The sequence below is a fragment of the Rhea pennata genome, chromosome 6, assembly GCF_028389875.1.
Source record: "Rhea pennata isolate bPtePen1 chromosome 6, bPtePen1.pri, whole genome shotgun sequence".
Lineage (NCBI taxonomy): Eukaryota > Metazoa > Chordata > Aves > Rheiformes > Rheidae > Rhea > Rhea pennata.
In genome coordinates this window covers 34,692,393-34,709,394 of record NC_084668.1, presented here as the reverse complement: position 1 = coordinate 34,709,394, position 17,002 = coordinate 34,692,393, and the positions used below count along the sequence as shown (strand labels likewise).

Sequence of the window (17,002 nt, the reverse complement as noted above, 5' to 3'; positions counted from 1 at the left end):
AAATGGTTAGTGCCTTGAATGCTTTGCCTATTACTTCTCCACATCAGGCCCCAGTCTTGCTTCTTTCAGGCACATAAAAATTCAACAGCTTTAATATGAAAACCTATTACTGCAGATATTCTTCTGATGTCAGAATCACAGGAATGTGGCATTACAAGACTTCATTTACATTGGCTTTAAAACCAAGTTTGGGAACTATGTTTAAACTTGTTTTATATATTGCTAAAAGTGCTCCTTTAAAGACTGTAATGAGGCCCTAACTATGCTAAAACCACAAAGTATAAAATGCACACAGGCTTAAACATTGGCAATTTTTTTTTAGGTGAGACTGAAATAAAATTCACCTCCGTCTACACTAGCTGGATAAGTCAACAAATTCATTTTGCTGGAACTGCTTTTAAAAGAAATTAAACATAATTCATCTACTCCAATTGCCAGTGTGGATACGTGTAAGTGAACCAGGTAAGAAGAGAAAGCAAATTTAAAAGATGACAGCTTCCATTTTTATGCATCTGTAATGGTAAAAGGAAATAATAAAAAGCTGGTAAAACAATACACCAGAGGGAGTTTTAACTGTATGTGTGAAAAGTCACCTATCAAAAGTAATATGCGACTCAGATATGCTCCCCAAAACCAGAGGGAGCTCATGATAATCACAACATCATATTCAAAGAAGTTGCTCAGTGGAAAGAAATACCATCATTACTGGGTTTGGTAAAATAATTTTAGCTAAAGAACAACAATAACAAACCTATTGCCACAGAGCACTGTGCTTTGGCGTAATAGTTGTGACTTCCATTGCATGGAGGTTAAAAAAATACAAGTTACAATATTTATCTAAATTATAAATTCAGAACATTTTTTCATGTATATATATATTACAGGCATATATATGAAAATCACAGCATCACAGCAAACCAGTGTACAAAGCTGTGTGAAATACTAGGCAAGTGCAAGAAGCCAAATAACTGAGAGCAGAGGAAGCATAACTTCGATGTTTTTGAGAACAAAGTAACTTAATTATTTCCATTTTTTCAGGCATCTTTGAAACATACTAAATGTATGCGTTTGTCTTAGTTTAACATAGTACCTCGTATGCACTGGAAAAATGCAGGGCTTGAGAGGCTGGGCTTTTTTGCTATTTTGCTTCACCAAGCATCTAGGGTATAGGCATTTACAACCTTCCCGCTGCTAAATACACAGCCATCACTCCCACAAGCGTTTGCCACGTATTACCTAACGCCTGACTGTTCTACTTTAATTATTGATACAGTCAAAGGGGCAACGCGGCGCCTCGTCCGCGCTGGCGATCCCTGGGCTGTCCCGGAAGGGGCCTTTGCTGCTCCGCTACCCCAGCACGGCCCCGGCCGTGGCGGGTATCTCGCGCCAGGGCTGTCAGGCTCACACACTTGCTCTTTCTCCCACTAAAAGTTTGTGAATAGTGGCATTATGCAAGCCCAAGAGCTACCAGAAAACCTTCAAATAACAAAGTATTGTGCAGATCAGCAGTAGAAAAACACATATAGAAAAGGGGGTTTTAAACAAGCTTGTATGCATTATTGCCTTATCGTTCCTTGATGGACCATTATGAGACTTTTCATGTTTATTGGGTATTTGTGTAGCTACCAGGTATCCTCCAAAAACTTCATAGTCTTTCAACAGGGGGGGGCGGGGGGGGGGGAAACAAACTTTTCTTAAGCAGCCAGAAGTTGCTTCTCAACAAATCCTGGATGTCTGCTGCTGGATGACTTATCTAGCACCATTCTTTCGTCTCATAAACATTTGTTTTAAAAATGTTGTGAGCTGTTTCAATAATCAAGTCAGTCCTATACCAAGAGTTACTATTGTCAGGTTGTTAGGCATCATTTACAAATTTAAGAATGAACGCAAATTTCTTAATAAGGGCAGTAATTACTGAAGTGGCAAGCTGAAACTCAAAATAACATGGGTGAGTAAAACACTGCTTATGACTTCCAGTCATTTACCAGCAGGGACTGTTTTACTATTTGTCCTTTATTTGCAATCTATGTAAAAAGAAAAGCAAAAACCCCTAAAACAAAAAATGAAACAAGAACACCAGCTCCCTCACCCCGAACCACCTGAAAAAACCCACCCGAAAAAGAGCAATGTTAGAAAAGAGATGAAAGTGAATGGGCCAAATAAGGGGGCTTACATATATTCCAAGAAGAAATCCTTGAAGATGTAAAGAAAAACTAAGTATTACTTCTATCTGCCTTGTATCTGTTTTGTATGGCTGCCTGATTTGCTTGTTAGATTATCAATCTTTCTTAAATAGAACGAAAGGGCTAAGTCACCTATCTACAGTTTTAAATTCCTCCAAAATTTAACAAGAATTCAGCTAATTAATTATCACTCAAATCAACAAAAATTTCTAATTGGGATATTTCTTTGATCTAACTTGTTCTTTGGATATATTTCACCTTTATTTTTTAAAACTAGATGCAGACTTGCATTTAAACACCTAGATGGAAAATGCTAGCAAAACCAAAACTTCAGCTAAAAATAGACATGGACTGTTAGTAAACAGCATTTGCTGAGATATACCTTTCCTCTTTTATCTAGTTCTAAGTATAATAATACAGATATAAATATAAAAACATACACACACAGAGATAAATATATTATAAAGTAATATATATACACAATATATTGTATACTGCAAAACCGTATGTGTATACACAAACAGAGCTCTTGCATATTTTTCCAGGTATTATCTGACAATGCATTTAAACTAACTCATCAAGAGGTACATCAGTGTGGGTCATTAACATAATTACTGACCTTCAAATAAGCTACTTTTTAAATAGGCATGTAAAACACATGCGTATACAAATTTCTTTTCTTGCTTTCTTTCATGTATATGTAGTCCTGTCTGAAATAACCGTCACTCCTTCAGATGAGGACACTTGGTATGAACATGTATTTGACATGACACTTCCTATCAGTGGCTCCAGGTGTGTAACTGAAGTCAGACGGAGTTAATCTGAAACTGTTAACCACCCCATCCCCAAATCAGCAGATTCTGCTTTAAAAGTTTATTTACAAGGACAAGATTGATACACTCGCCCTACAGTTTCAGTATTTGTTTTCTTCATGTCAGAGTATGTATGAACTAACTTTAAATATGCTTAATTACTAATGAATACTCTAATTTGGCTCTTTCTTCAGGAACAAACACAGACAGAAGGAAGGCAGAAGCTGCCTGCTGCTGGCTTCGAATTGCAGAGCTGGGACAGAGACAGCTCAGTACTTCTCCCCGCCACTGTACAGCACACACCAAAAATAGCCTAAGTCTGTACAAAGATATGCAGAGCAGAATTAGCTGCAGACTATAGAAATCTAATGATTAAAAAGTTGATTACTGAGCCAAATTCTACCCAAATTTGTATACACAAGATATCAAGAGAGCTTCTGCAAGTTTATGTTACTGTAACCGAAAGCAGAGGCTAGCATATTTACTTGTTTCACTGCTATTTATATATGAGGATTTAATTCCTATTCAGTAGAGATTAAAACCTTCTACTTGGGCTTCCCGATCTAAAACAAAATTTGCCAAAACAAGAAAACCCTAAAAACAATAAAAAGCATTGAAAGGCCTGAAATACCGTAACAGCTGACCTATGATCCCACTCAGACAAGAAAGGGAAAGCAGTGCTCACATGGCTCCTCAAGCAGCAGCTGAAATGACATTTCCAAGCCAGCTAGCAGACACATCTACCTTTGATATCTTTTCTGATAATAATTCAGATTTCTTTTTTTCTTTTTTGAAGTCCACCAATTCCATCACAGAGAAAAATCACATAAAATAGTATCAATAGTCTTAAAAAAAAAAAAAAAAAAAGGCACACACAACTCATTAAAATAGGGATGACCTCCTGGCTGGGGAGCAGCTGGTAAGCCAGAAGACGCCATTCCCAGAAGCACGCTGACCTCATCAGCAATAAAGAGCTTGTTTTCAGGTCCCAAAAACTCGAGTACAACAGATCCAGTGTAGGGAAAGGATTTTGTCAGAAGGTACACAAAAATAATGTGTGTATTTTAGAGCAAATCATGAGTGCTTTTACTGCTCAGTCAGGAGGAGTCTGGCTGAATCTAGCCCTGACGATCCCTTCAGGCACTTCTACCACATCATGGATCTCTCTTTCTTTTCTAAGGCACCTCTGCCACAATAGTTTCCAAAAGCTTGTACTATATCTCTGGTAAAGTTTTTTTTTTTTTTTTTTTTTTTTTTTTTTTTTTTTTTTAGATTAAGCTTCCATATTGCCACACACACAGGCTTTCTCCTGCTGCCTTCCTAGATTTCCTCACAAATGACAGAACGAAAACCGCTGACAGTGCAAATGATATCACGAGGAATAATATTTTTCCTTCAAATTAACCTTCCGCTATAAACATAAGCTTGTAATATTAATTAATGCAAAAGTATTTTGATCCATGTCTATGCTCATATGCTTCTTCTATTTCTCTGTAATTTAACTCACAAAAATGAAAGGCTCCTTTGTACGCTTCCTGTTTCCATATTTAAAAAATTAGCACTTACACTATTACCAAAGAACATTCTGAGCAATCAAAGGAAACTGGGACAAAAACAGGTGACAATGGCCAATGGCAAGAGTCTGTAAACATTAGCGAATTCCTCTCTTGGAGCCAGAAGGAGGATTGCAAGCTTCTTGTATCTTCCTTTTCCATCAGCAAATATTCTGAAAGCCCCAGACAATTCTCCTCTTAATGCTCCCCACTCCCAAAATACCTTCCCTATCGTGGCTGCTCCAGATAAAGCATAATTCACCCATTGTTATCAATGGTGTTATGTCAGTCCATGTATCAAAGTCTGCGTTACAAAGGTAAAATATTGCAGCCTGATTGATGAACTGTGGGGAATCCATACAGAATTTCTATGTTTTCCACTCACAGTTTCTAAGACTGTTGCCTTTAGTTTTATTTACATTGTAAAGTATAGAGTGACTGAGGTGAGAAATCAGGAAGATTTCCTGGATATAGTGGCTGAAAACTGTCCTGAAGGCTCTTCTGTACCGCAACCCTGAAGTTCCTGTGCCAGGACGGCCAAAGAGCTCATTGTTGGTCCCTGAACACCAGGTCTTCAGTTTCCAGGCACCAAACCTGAGACACTCCACAGATCCCTGTTGTGATGAGAAATCTTTAAAAAAAAGCCTACAAGGAAATAAAGTGCTGTCTTTTGGGTTAAGAAGATGCAAGTCAGTCAGTTCTGGAGCCACCTACTGATGAAAATAGAAATGAAATATGGAGTAGATGCAGCATTCTACGTATTAGCTATGTTGAAAAAGCAGAAAACCCATGGGGAAAAACTTGATTGTATAATTAAAAGCTGTATCAAAACACAGACACACAAGGAGATTGCCTTAAAAGTGTGCGACTTAACTGTGTTGTTTCTTTCTAATCCTTTACATGTTTGAATATGAAACCTTAGACTTTGAAATGTGGTTTCAACACATCGCATATGAAAAAAACCTAAAATACTTATGGCCATTTGTATTCTGACAATAGTATTTAGGAAATATGAGGGGATATATAATTAAAGGCATTTGCATGTAAAGCAAATTTTTACTAGTAATTTTTAAAAGTAATTTTTACCACCAGATCTCTATATTGCTATTCAAACTTTTTTGTGATTTTTTTTTTAATACAGTCTGTCTACTTCTCATCTAAATCACTGAGAGCTTACACTTATCTGGCATAAACAGCAGTAAATAAGTCTAGAAGATAACATATACGTGTATTTAAAGTTAAGGAAGTACCGTATAACAACATGTTAGAGAAACACTACTATTATTTTATATAAAGAAAATCATTAAAAAAAATCTACCAATGTCCCTACAGAATTTCCAGTATCAATACATTGTAGAAACCAAATGGCCTCACTGTCCAATATTAATATATTTTTTTATTGCTGTATCACCAGGATACTAGTAATGCTAGTCTCCAACAAAAAAAGGAGAAAGCTGTCCTTTAACCTTCACAGCACATCAGTTGCATCTGATTCTTCCAACAGCTACAGCTGTATGGACTCTGATCAAAGTCAGTGAAATTACACAGGGACCCAAAGATCTGCCCATACAGATTGCTTTAAAAAGGAGCAGAGTCTTAACGCCATCCTACAACTATTTCTTTGATGTGATAGATTCAATATGTTCACTGCCAATCTGTAACAGAAGTTATTTTTCTATTAAGGAATCCAAACGATATTGAGGATGAGATCAGAAACAGGAGGGGAAACCTTACGTTGAAATTATAAACACAGTGCACAATGGAGCTATGAAGTGTGTAGGCAATATGGCCTTCAGAAGATGACTGCAAATATGTTCTGTAAATTATAAAAGTGACTTTTCAAGTATAATTAATTCTACTTGCTTTTAAAATCATACAACTTTCACAGTGGTCCAGCAGGATTTTTGTAACACAGGGATGAAGTCTGAGTCCTTTGAAAAACAAAACAAAACCCCATTGTTACCAACTTTTTCCAAGAACTCACAGATTTCAATCCTAATTCTAAATTGTATTTGCTGACTAGTTAACAGTCACACGGCCTGTATGATTTAATTCCCACTTTCTTCATGTAAAGAGTATTTAAATAGTATTTTTAAATTCTGTATTCTAACTTTGTGGCTCCTTAGGATATGTCACTAAATAACACACAAGTAGTAGTAAATCATCTGTTCCGTCTATTCTGGGTTATATCACGTGTCTTACGAATCTTCCACAAAGGATAAAAGAACTACTCGTTCCTTACTGTATTCTAGCTGAACATTCCAGCCGAACCAAAACACTTAATCAGTTCCTTTTTCTGCTCTTTTCTGGATGGTAATCAACATTTTTTTTCAACTAACTGACCACTGCTTTATTCCTGCTTCATTTCCTGATTCACAGTCCTGCAACAACAGATTTCAGTCTTCACCACGCTAAGGCAAATGACAAGAATGCCTCCAATATAAACAATGTATCAAGATGACTCATATTATTTTAAGTAAATCTTAAATTCATTTGGTGTAGACAAGAAAATGGGAAAGAAAAAAAAAGAGAAGTGGAAAACCTGTACTGAAGAAGTGTATGTTAGAAGTCTTTTGGATATCGTCTAGGTCACACTTTTACACATGCAGACAAGAATCACAGTCACACACCCTGATCTAAATTCACTTAAATGACATTTTTCGTTAGGCCAGTACTACAAGGTTGGAATACCTTAAAGCTATTCTCTGGAGTCCTCTACAATGAACTCCAGCAGGAGCTATTTCCAGTTTTCTGTAAAACTACAGACAGCTGAGAATAATAAAAGAGGGAGAAAAAATATTTCTATAATATTATCTTTCCTAAGTGCATTTTTTTAGTTTTTCCAAAGCAATTCACCTAAGCTTTCATAGGTGCATGCTCTAAAATGACCATCATCTTCATTGTTTTATGAGTCTATAAATCTGAAATGAGACTGCATCTGTCAGTGCTTGACAAATTATTATTAAAAGTAAAGCTCACGTTAAAATTTTTGTAATAGTATGAAATAGTACAGAACATAAATATCTGCTACTCAAAGTGACCATGTTTAATACCTAAACCAAAATTAAGCTCAAGCATTATTTCACACACAATTTTTGCAAGCATCTAAATGCATGGTGCCTGCAATTAGCCAGGAAACACCCATTAAGGGCTATGGAGCAGGACTGAGCGCTCCGTGCTTGAGCAGATGAAAAGCATTTAATGGGAACAGTATTTTTGAGGGAGATGATGAGACATTCTTTAATAAAATAACCCTGCCAACCAGTAACCCTAGGCAATTTTCTTTTGTAACTAAAAACGGATGTTTTCTCTCTAAACTTTAGAGCAGATCCTTGGTTTCTGTTCCAGACTGTAAGGCTGAGGTGAAGCAGAAAGTCTGCATTTATTTCCAATCATTCCATTACTTTGAGAAAAATTTAAACCATCACCACTATTTTACCATTTCACACTTAGCATCATCATATTTGATCGATTTTATATTCTCACTTAAAATCATACATACATGTTTTTGTAAAGTGTCCTTAACCGCACATTTTTTCCATGCTTTTCTCCACAAACAGGACCAGAATTTTCATTCATGTTTCTCATGGGAACAGAATTCCACGCAATCTTTCAGACTTCTGGAAACTAGACTTTAAGAAAGCACCAAACTGTCATGAGACCTGCAGTAACATCAAGACCTGGCAGCACTGCATCACAGATCCTCTCTGCCTCTGCAGAAAATGCCTAAAAGTGTAACACGGCTTGGGCTGTAAAAACGTTTCCATAACATCCTCCAGCGGAGACCTCCTATAACTAGAAGTCATTTGTGGCAGTGCAGTTTCAGTAGGCAGATCTCTCTCTCAAATGGAAACATGCTATGGGAAATACAGCTTGCACCTGAGTTTTCAGGGCTGCTTCTCTCCCCTCCGACCGCACAGTCTGGGAAGGGCAATCCTTTCTGCAGCCCCTGCCCCAACTTCTCTGGGATAACATCTGTTAACAAGCACCTAACCTGGATCCTGGTTGTGCACATTGTATTTGCTTTTTTACTTTGTTTTGAAAACTGAAGGACACATTGATACATGAAGCTTAAAAAAATAAAGAACGTGCGATCATTTCTTTGGCAGAGAATGGGATTATGCAATCTCTCTCTTTGATACCTAGATACAAAATGTGAATTAGCAGCTGGTCACTTTCGTGAAGAAATAATCCCAGAGTTGTTAAAAATACCCAACTCTACTGCTCTACCTGCCTTTTTTTTTTTTTCTCTCTCTGAGATCAGAAGTTTTCAGGATAATTTTAGTACTATTAAATACTCCCTATAATCAAGATATATGCAGAATTATTAGCAGTGCAAAACCTAAATCATAGTTAGATCATCTTTCTTAAGTCACCTACAAATAGATAAGCATTTGGTTACTATAAAAAGTATATATTTATAAAGATAAAAGTATCTTGCTTCTACAAGCAAACTGCACTTGAGTATGTCTGAATTGTGCTTTCAAGCTTAACATTTATCTGCTGAGAGAGTTCAGACACACAACCAGATACTGGGAACCTCATATATATCAAAATAAAATGTTCATAAAAATGCTTTTTGATAAAAAGACTGAAAAATTGTTATCCCCTTATATTGATCTTGGACCAAGGAGTCTTTCTGCTATTTGATCAGTGCCACTCATTTTAACATAATGGTACTCTTCCAGCATCTGTAAAAAACACTAGACCAAAAAAATGCATGTACTGCACACAGAAAATGTGTACTTCACAAAGCCTCGTTAAAATTATTTTAAATCTGACAGGCTCAGTAGCTAAATATTTCATATGCACAATGTTCCCAGGCATATTGCTGCTCTAAAAATAGCACACAAAAGTGACATCAAAATACAAAAATGTGCATCTTCATATGGGTGTGCAAATTCAAAAACAATTCCTTGAAAAAGATGGCTGGGAGGGAGGGCAGCTGCATTTTTCCCATCTCTGGTTGTTACGAGGCACAGGAATGCTGCCCACGGATCTGCTGCGCCCTCCTCGCTGCTCCAAGCTCGCTGCCTCCTGCTCCACAGATCTTGCGGGCAGCGGGCAGCGCCCTGCCGGGCCGGCGGGAGCGGGCGCTTCCTGCCGGAGCCGCGGATGTTTGTGTTCAGAGGCGGCGGAGCCGGGCTGGGGCTGGGGCTGGAGGCGCGCTGTCTGCGGCCTGGCGACACTCGCCCTTGGCACGGGGCGAGCGCACCAGGGCCGCGGCGCAACCCCCCCTTCCGCAGCCCTGGGCCGCGCTGGGCACCGAGGCAAGGGGAGAACCGCCGTCCTTCTCACAAAGCTGAGACCCTCTGGCAGACCTCTAGGGACAACCTCTCTGCTTCATCAACCTTATCAATAGGCAATGAAAAACGAACTGCTTTCGTGGCCACCACTGTATGGTGTATTTACTCCAAAATCATTACGCTAAATGTGCAACAAAACTGAATCATAGTAGAATTTAAGCAACTATTCCAGCAAAAGACTAAGATCAATAAAAAAAGACATACAATGAGTTTATGACAAAACCTTTCATTACACTTTTGTGTCCTAATACTTCACATTTAATGTCCTAGATCAGTTTAATATATGTTCAGGTAATATATTGTCATCCTTCTCTTAAATTTAGCAAATATTTTAATACTAAAACTTAGCTCTTCCTTCTGTTTTTAATCCAGTAATACACTCTGTACTTCCAAAACAACTCAGTATAGCCTACATTCTTGTATCTAAATGTCTTGTAACTTCTTTCCTTTAGCACACTGACTTTTTAGGGCTTTTAAGCAAGCAGCCCAGTGCCACTGGGGACGCGGCTCTGCCGGCTGCCCCACGAGCGCCTGCGCCGGGGGCCAGGGCGGCAGCGGCCCCTCTCCGGGTTCCTGCGGAAAGGCCGGCTGGCTCCGCGGAGCCCACGAGCGGTGAAGGAGGGCTGTTTCCCGCTACCCCCACCCTGGCGGAAGCGGGGATTCAGCTGGCGCCTGAGCACAAAGCAGCTCCTGCCAGAAAGGGATCTCACAGCCAGCAGATGCCGTCAGCTGGGGACATCCTCAAGGCCTCTGAGTCACTCTATTTAAATGAGCAGAATTAAAAAAAAAAAAAAAAAAAAAAGCATTCAAATAGAAGAAAATTCAGGGAAAAACAGCATGGAAGGTGGAAACTTGGCCACCGCAGTGGAGTGGGTCAGCAGGAGAGAGGCTTCCCCAGGCGGCAGCCACGGGGCCAGGCAAAAGGCTGCAGCCCAGCACGGTGTGTCCCCCGCCCCCAGACACCAGCCCCACCGACAGGCAGCTCCCGTTTCCATGCCATCCGCAGTAGCTAACCTTCTTCGAATAAACAACTACATCGCCGTAAATATTACACCAGGCATGCATGAATATACTTTTAAGAAAAATAGTATTTTTAAAAGCTTAAAACACAAAGCAATGGGAAGAGCAGGCTTTGTTTCTGGCTCTGACTTCGAGTATGTTGATCTTCGCTTACTTTGTGCTTTAGTTTCCCAGTTACAGAATGGGAGAAACAGTACCTTCCCTAACTTCAAAGGCTCTGATTATTTTTAAAATAGCATGAAGATGAAAAAGGAAATAATGATAAACAGCAATCATTAGTCTGCATTTATGCAAAGTCCTTCCACAGATCTAAGGGCTTGATTTGAGAAATACATCTGACGAAATAAAGCTCGGTGCTGCTCTCCAGCAGGCCAAGCGCTGGCTCTCGCGCCCCTTGCCGCCCCCCGCCCGCTGCATGGCAGTGGCAGGCACCCTGGCCCGCACGGTGCCCCAGCGCGTCCGCTTAGTAGCCTGAGGTGCGGCACCGCCAGCCGGGGGCCGCAGCCTGGCTGGGGGGAGCGAGCAAGGAAGGAAGGAAGGAAGGAAGATCTGAGGCAACTCCCCTGCGAGAGCAAGCGTGCACAGAGCCCATGCCGAGGCTGGTATCAAAGCTCCCCGTCCGTGCTGCACCATGGGCAAACGAGAGACACAGCTGACGCCGCTTGTACCACATGTTCTGGCTGCCCTGGAGCAACAAGCTCGTTTCAGACCAGGAACACACATCTCGGCACAACGTGACCAGCTGGAGCAGCGGCACCGCACAGTCCCACGGAGCTGCACGAGCTGACCTCAGGTGACTGCTACACTCGTCTCACTTTTGCATCCTGAAATATACAGCTTCTGTAACCGCTCTACTTTAAACTTCTTCAATGAAATTTAAAAATTATTGAATCAATCCCTGCAGCTGTCACAGCCTTGAGTATCGATTTTAGCTGTTTTAGTGACACTGTACAATTAAACTATACAACAGAACGATAAATTCCTAAGACGGGTATTTACACCAATGCATGCTTTCAAAAAAACCCATAAAAAATGAGAATGGGAAAAACAGTCTCTGGAAAACTGTACACAAAAAGGCTTCTGTCAGTCTGGCTTACTCAAATCCTGAATGCACCATGAAATCCTGTTAAATGAATGGCAAAACCCCCCACGTCCCATTAAATGAACAGAAACCTTTTTTGTCAAACAACAAAATATTATTAAACTTGAGACTGACTGCTTCCTGACAGGTGTTCCTGCTTCAACTTATCACAAAATATGAGTGTAGTCATAGCCATGGGCTTCAGTAATTAGTCTGCGTTCCCAACTGGACAAAGTGGTTTTAAATTTTAGTGAAGTTGCTGCAAAACTTGCCTACTTTTAAGACATATTTGTTTGGTCCCTCAAAATTAAGACACACTCAATCACTAGTCTTCTGAAACTTCTGGCCTTAAAAGACAACAGAGTAATGGGATATGTAACTCTATGAGTTCCTTTAAACAGAAAATAGGTAACCAGGAGAAAAATGAGGATTTATGGCTGCCCGTTGAAAAGGGAGATTTCAAGCAAGTTTATGCTTTCAGTCTGCACTAAGTCTTGGGGCGAGGGGGAGAGGAGTATTCTGCCTGTCTCTTCTAGCAGCCTGCAGGCAATCACAGCCATTGAGCCCTTGAGCAGGTACACACCTAACTCATAGATGTGTACACATCTAACGACTCTTCCTAGGGAAGGGAGTTGTTTCTCAGGTTAGCTTTTCAAAAAAGATAAGTATTCTATGATTTCTGTGACACTTCATCAACGACTCTGAACAGTAAAAATACGGCCAAATTAGCGCTGCAAAAAGAGAATCAAACCTCAAAAACCATTTGCAGGTATATACTCGTTTCTCCATGACGAAGGCAAAAAAGAGTAGCTAGCACCTCCTACCTGGTAACTATTTCATGTAATAATAATCTAGAATGAATGGAAAAGACTGTCTTCCAATCTTATTTCAATGGCCCCATCACAACACGTAAGATCATGGTGCCAATAGCATTTTTGGGACTAGGACACTGCTAGTGAAAACATATCACCAGAGCACTGATGGTTACAAACACATTCCCAGGGTGAACAAATTCCTGACAGGCTTTTGGCATCACTGTGGCACTGCATTTGCAAGGCTAGTCTTCACATCTGCTCAAGCAGAAGCTACAAATGACTAAATAAAGTGATAATTTGAATTATGATACAGATAGCTAGAAAAATCTCAAAACTTACCAGTTTTTGCTCACCTATGAACTCACTCATAAGTTAGCATGCAACAGTGTGGTGGCATAAAACAAGCGTTTCCTGACAAAAATATTTAGATGAAGTATGATCTCAGAATGCTAATTAAATATTTAGCTCTGCACTCCCCCATGTTCTAGGACACTTCTGTTACACAGCAAACATAACATGGTGACCACACATCTGGACTCCTACTAAATGCAGGACTGTTCTTGCCTCTACCCTGCTCTGTGTGGTCTAGCACACACAAAGCACTGCACACTCCTCCAGTGTAGGATGAAGTTCAAGCAGAGTTGCGAAAAAGTATGCAGACTGAATCTGTGGTATCATATTTCACTTGATATATTCTGAAATACTAAGTGAAATTAAGGCTACACAACTTACGAGCTTTCCCTATCTGCAAAATTTAAACATTGTACCCATAACACGTTTTGGACACTGGGGTTATCACTAAAATTTTCTGCCCACTAGAGAATTTGATGCTGTTTTAATTAAAAAAATAAAATCAATTTTAAATGTTGTGTATAAAACTAGGAAAAACACTACTAGCATATCCAAGTCACACAACTGAAATCTCAAATTAGTTTAAAAACGTTTCCTTTATGTACATTCCCCCCATGGCCATTACAACATTTATCTAGTCTCCATTGAGTGCTGAATATGAGACGTCTCCTTTTTACCCACCGCAGCTGAGCAAGGTTAGCCCACACCTTTCAAGGACCACTGTCAGCGCGAGCCTGCCTGTACGGGCACTCTGTAAGAGCTGCGAGGCCTACGGGCTGCCTCCTCCCAGCACGCCTGGCACAGCTCGCAGGAGATGCGTAATGCTTTTGGTTTACAGCGTGTATTTATTTCACCCACACACATTTTTTGCTTGCTCCAAAGATGCTATGAATGACTCTGCAGCTGGGAGCGTCCAAGGTAGGTGTGCACAGCGCTCCGCTCACCCAAACCTGAGTGTGGCGGCCGCCACCTCTCAGCTCCATCCGCACTGCTCACAAGCGCGCCATCCAGCTGCTGAAGCCAAGCAGCTTGAGAGCTTGAGTTACTCCTCAGAGTCATTAAAAATCTTTCTCATAAAGAAGAAAAAATTAAACGTTTTCTGTACATCTACCTAATACTGTTTGATTTCTGGTGTCTTTCTGTGCTTTATTTCACAATCAGCTTTCACCAACAAGTTTTCTCTGGTTTCCCATTCCATTGCAGAGACAGCAACGTCTGGACCTGCTCCTCAAAGGAGCAGCTTTGCTCCATATAATTCACACCAGCACTCAGGTAGCATCATCCATTTTGCCCTACTGCAATTACACCTTCAGAGAATGGAAACGGAGGAAAATGGAAAAGCAGTTAAGAATATAACCAACTTGTATTTGCTGAAGTTTAGTTGTCTAGCTTTCAGAAATTTGAACCTTTTTTAAAAATACTTTTCTTTTTCTTATTTACTCTTTTATTCCTTAAGGTGAAACCAGCAAAGTCAGAGTCACGTACTTAAAAGCTGCATTTGTAAATAAGGAAATTTGTATTAAATTCTTGGCTTCTAAAATTGTATTTCTGGGTCCTGCATCACTAATGTTAGGTGAATTAATGCTTTAATGGGAGACAAAGACCCATGACCAAGCAACAATGACCTTAGCAGCCCCATACAACAGATAAGAGGCACAAAACCATGTATTCCTTTAGCTATATGCATCCAGTTTGTGAACAGATTGATAGTGTGAGCTCTGAACCATTACCCAAGGATAAACGGAAATATTTTGGCTCTGCCTAGGGAAAATCACTTTCACTCCTACAATACTTGCATTGTCTGTCCAAGTGTTATAAACATGAAAAGTGTTTTTATACAGGATACACGGATACCTTACCTTTGCTCACTAGATGTAGTTTCAATTCAGTATGAACGTCTGCACAAGGAGTTTTGTGCAAGTGTATGAGTTTATAGGCCTGCAGACAGTTTCTAAATGAGCATCATGCTGCCAGTCTGGAAGGAAGCTAGATCCAGGCCAAAGCTGAAACTTGCTCAATGTCCTCTGTAGCTACTGCATACATTTGTAGGAAGTAGGAAGCCTAGCGCCACCAAAGAACATACACAATGTTTGGTAGGATCAGGCTTTAAAAATAATTTCATGAAACAGTAGTGCTGAAACACTGAATTTGTCTCCTTGGAGCTTTCAATGGTATTAAAAAAATTAGATCGTAAACTCTCATTGAGTGTCAATGCAACTTGATATAGATGCCTTCGAAAAATAAATCTTTCCTCAAACCTGTCAAAAAAACTTCAATCTCTTATTCTACCCTAAAACAAGAAAAGGTTAAGGCAACAGCTAAGACGACAGAAAATCCCTTACTACTTTACAATTCCCTCTTTCAGTTTCTTTACTTGCCCTCAGGGACTGAATTTCCAACTTCTTCCTTCAGATCTACTTGCATATCAAACATGTTATTCCATGAATCAAATTTTTATGGAAGGTATTTTTATGCAAATTAACTGAAATAACTAAAACTTGTCTAAACTAGATTAAGACTAATTTATATACTGATTTCTTTCAAATTATCAAATGTATTACAGAATACTTTACTGTCCCCAAAAGAAAATGTAAAAAAAACAAAATAGTCTTCTAACAAAAAAATACATGGACTTGCAACATACATCTGATTGTATTCCATATTTAGAAAGATCCATACTTACTCTGATAATGAAAGCATAGAACCAAAAGTATACTCTGCAGATTCGAACAGCTGGCATTTAAAAGTCAGATTTCTTATCATAAATTCAGTATACTAAGAACTGCAACAAGGGAAAGTCTCTCTCTCTCACACATAAACCCACAAATAGACACACTTAGTCTCCCAGCTGAAATGTTCATGTGTTAGTGTCCATAGCAACAGGACACTGTTCATTTTATTTATTAAATACAAAACAATTAAAAAAAAAAGATAAATACCAGTAACAGCTATTTGGTAAATAAGTAGGCAACATTCCTAAATCTATCAGAGGATGAGAACAGAAATGAAAGATGACTGAAAAGAGTAACACCCAGGTAAGCTTCAAGCTAAAATGAGAAGACACAAAGGAAGACTCAGTGAAAGTATACAGAAGTAATTATGGATTGAGCACACTGCCATGATGCTTTCCTTGCTGCACGGTCCCCTGCGTTCTGTGTTTCACCTGAGCTCTGCTCTCTCCGAGCCTTTTCAAGCACATGGTTGTGTTAGCCCAAATGCCAAAGGTACCTCAGCTCCCTGCAGCTTCAAAACAACCCTGTCAGTGCAGTTCTGCAGAAATAATGGAGATATCTATAGCCTGAATTACATATCATCTCAGGAGCTAGATGGCTAAATATGAGACTCCAGATTCAGAACTGCAGAGCTAGTCATTAGTTCACTATCCAAACACCTGAGGCACTTATCTGAATTTGCTATTCTCATCAATGTGAAATAGGATGCAAGTCTTTCTTTGTAAGGAAAAAACTAAAATTAAAAAATCTCCCTGCTCCCCAGTACCCATCCACACACAAAGGTTTTGTCTGATAAGCGGGAGGAAGAAAGGCAAGCTACACCTTACCTACCCTAACCTTTTGTTTATTCCAAATTCTAGAAGATGCTCCAACAACACAGCTGTGAGTACAATAAAAATAAATAAATCAAACTACATAAAGAGCAATCTTCCAATGTGTATTTCCACAGACAAGCCCAGACAGGTCCAAGTTGAGTCTTGGACTGCAGCAGAGGCAAGCAAGAGGGAGCCCAGACTGGGACGCAGGGCTGGCCCGACACTGCCCGCAGTGTGGGCTTTGGCCTTGCAGAGGAAGCCCCTGGGCTGGCTTGGGGCAGCGGCTGCACTAGCTGCCTGCTCCTGGGCCAGAAGTTGACAGACATGACTCTAG

The 17,002-nt window shown here is 39.8% G+C and overlaps 1 protein-coding gene across 5 annotated transcripts in view; it reads right to left on the bottom strand.

Annotated features, from left to right (window-relative positions):
* The window catches only part of BMPR2 (bone morphogenetic protein receptor type 2), a 108,032-nt gene that overhangs the window by 28,681 nt on the left and 62,349 nt on the right, over nucleotides 1-17,002 (bottom strand). The window lies entirely within an intron of this gene.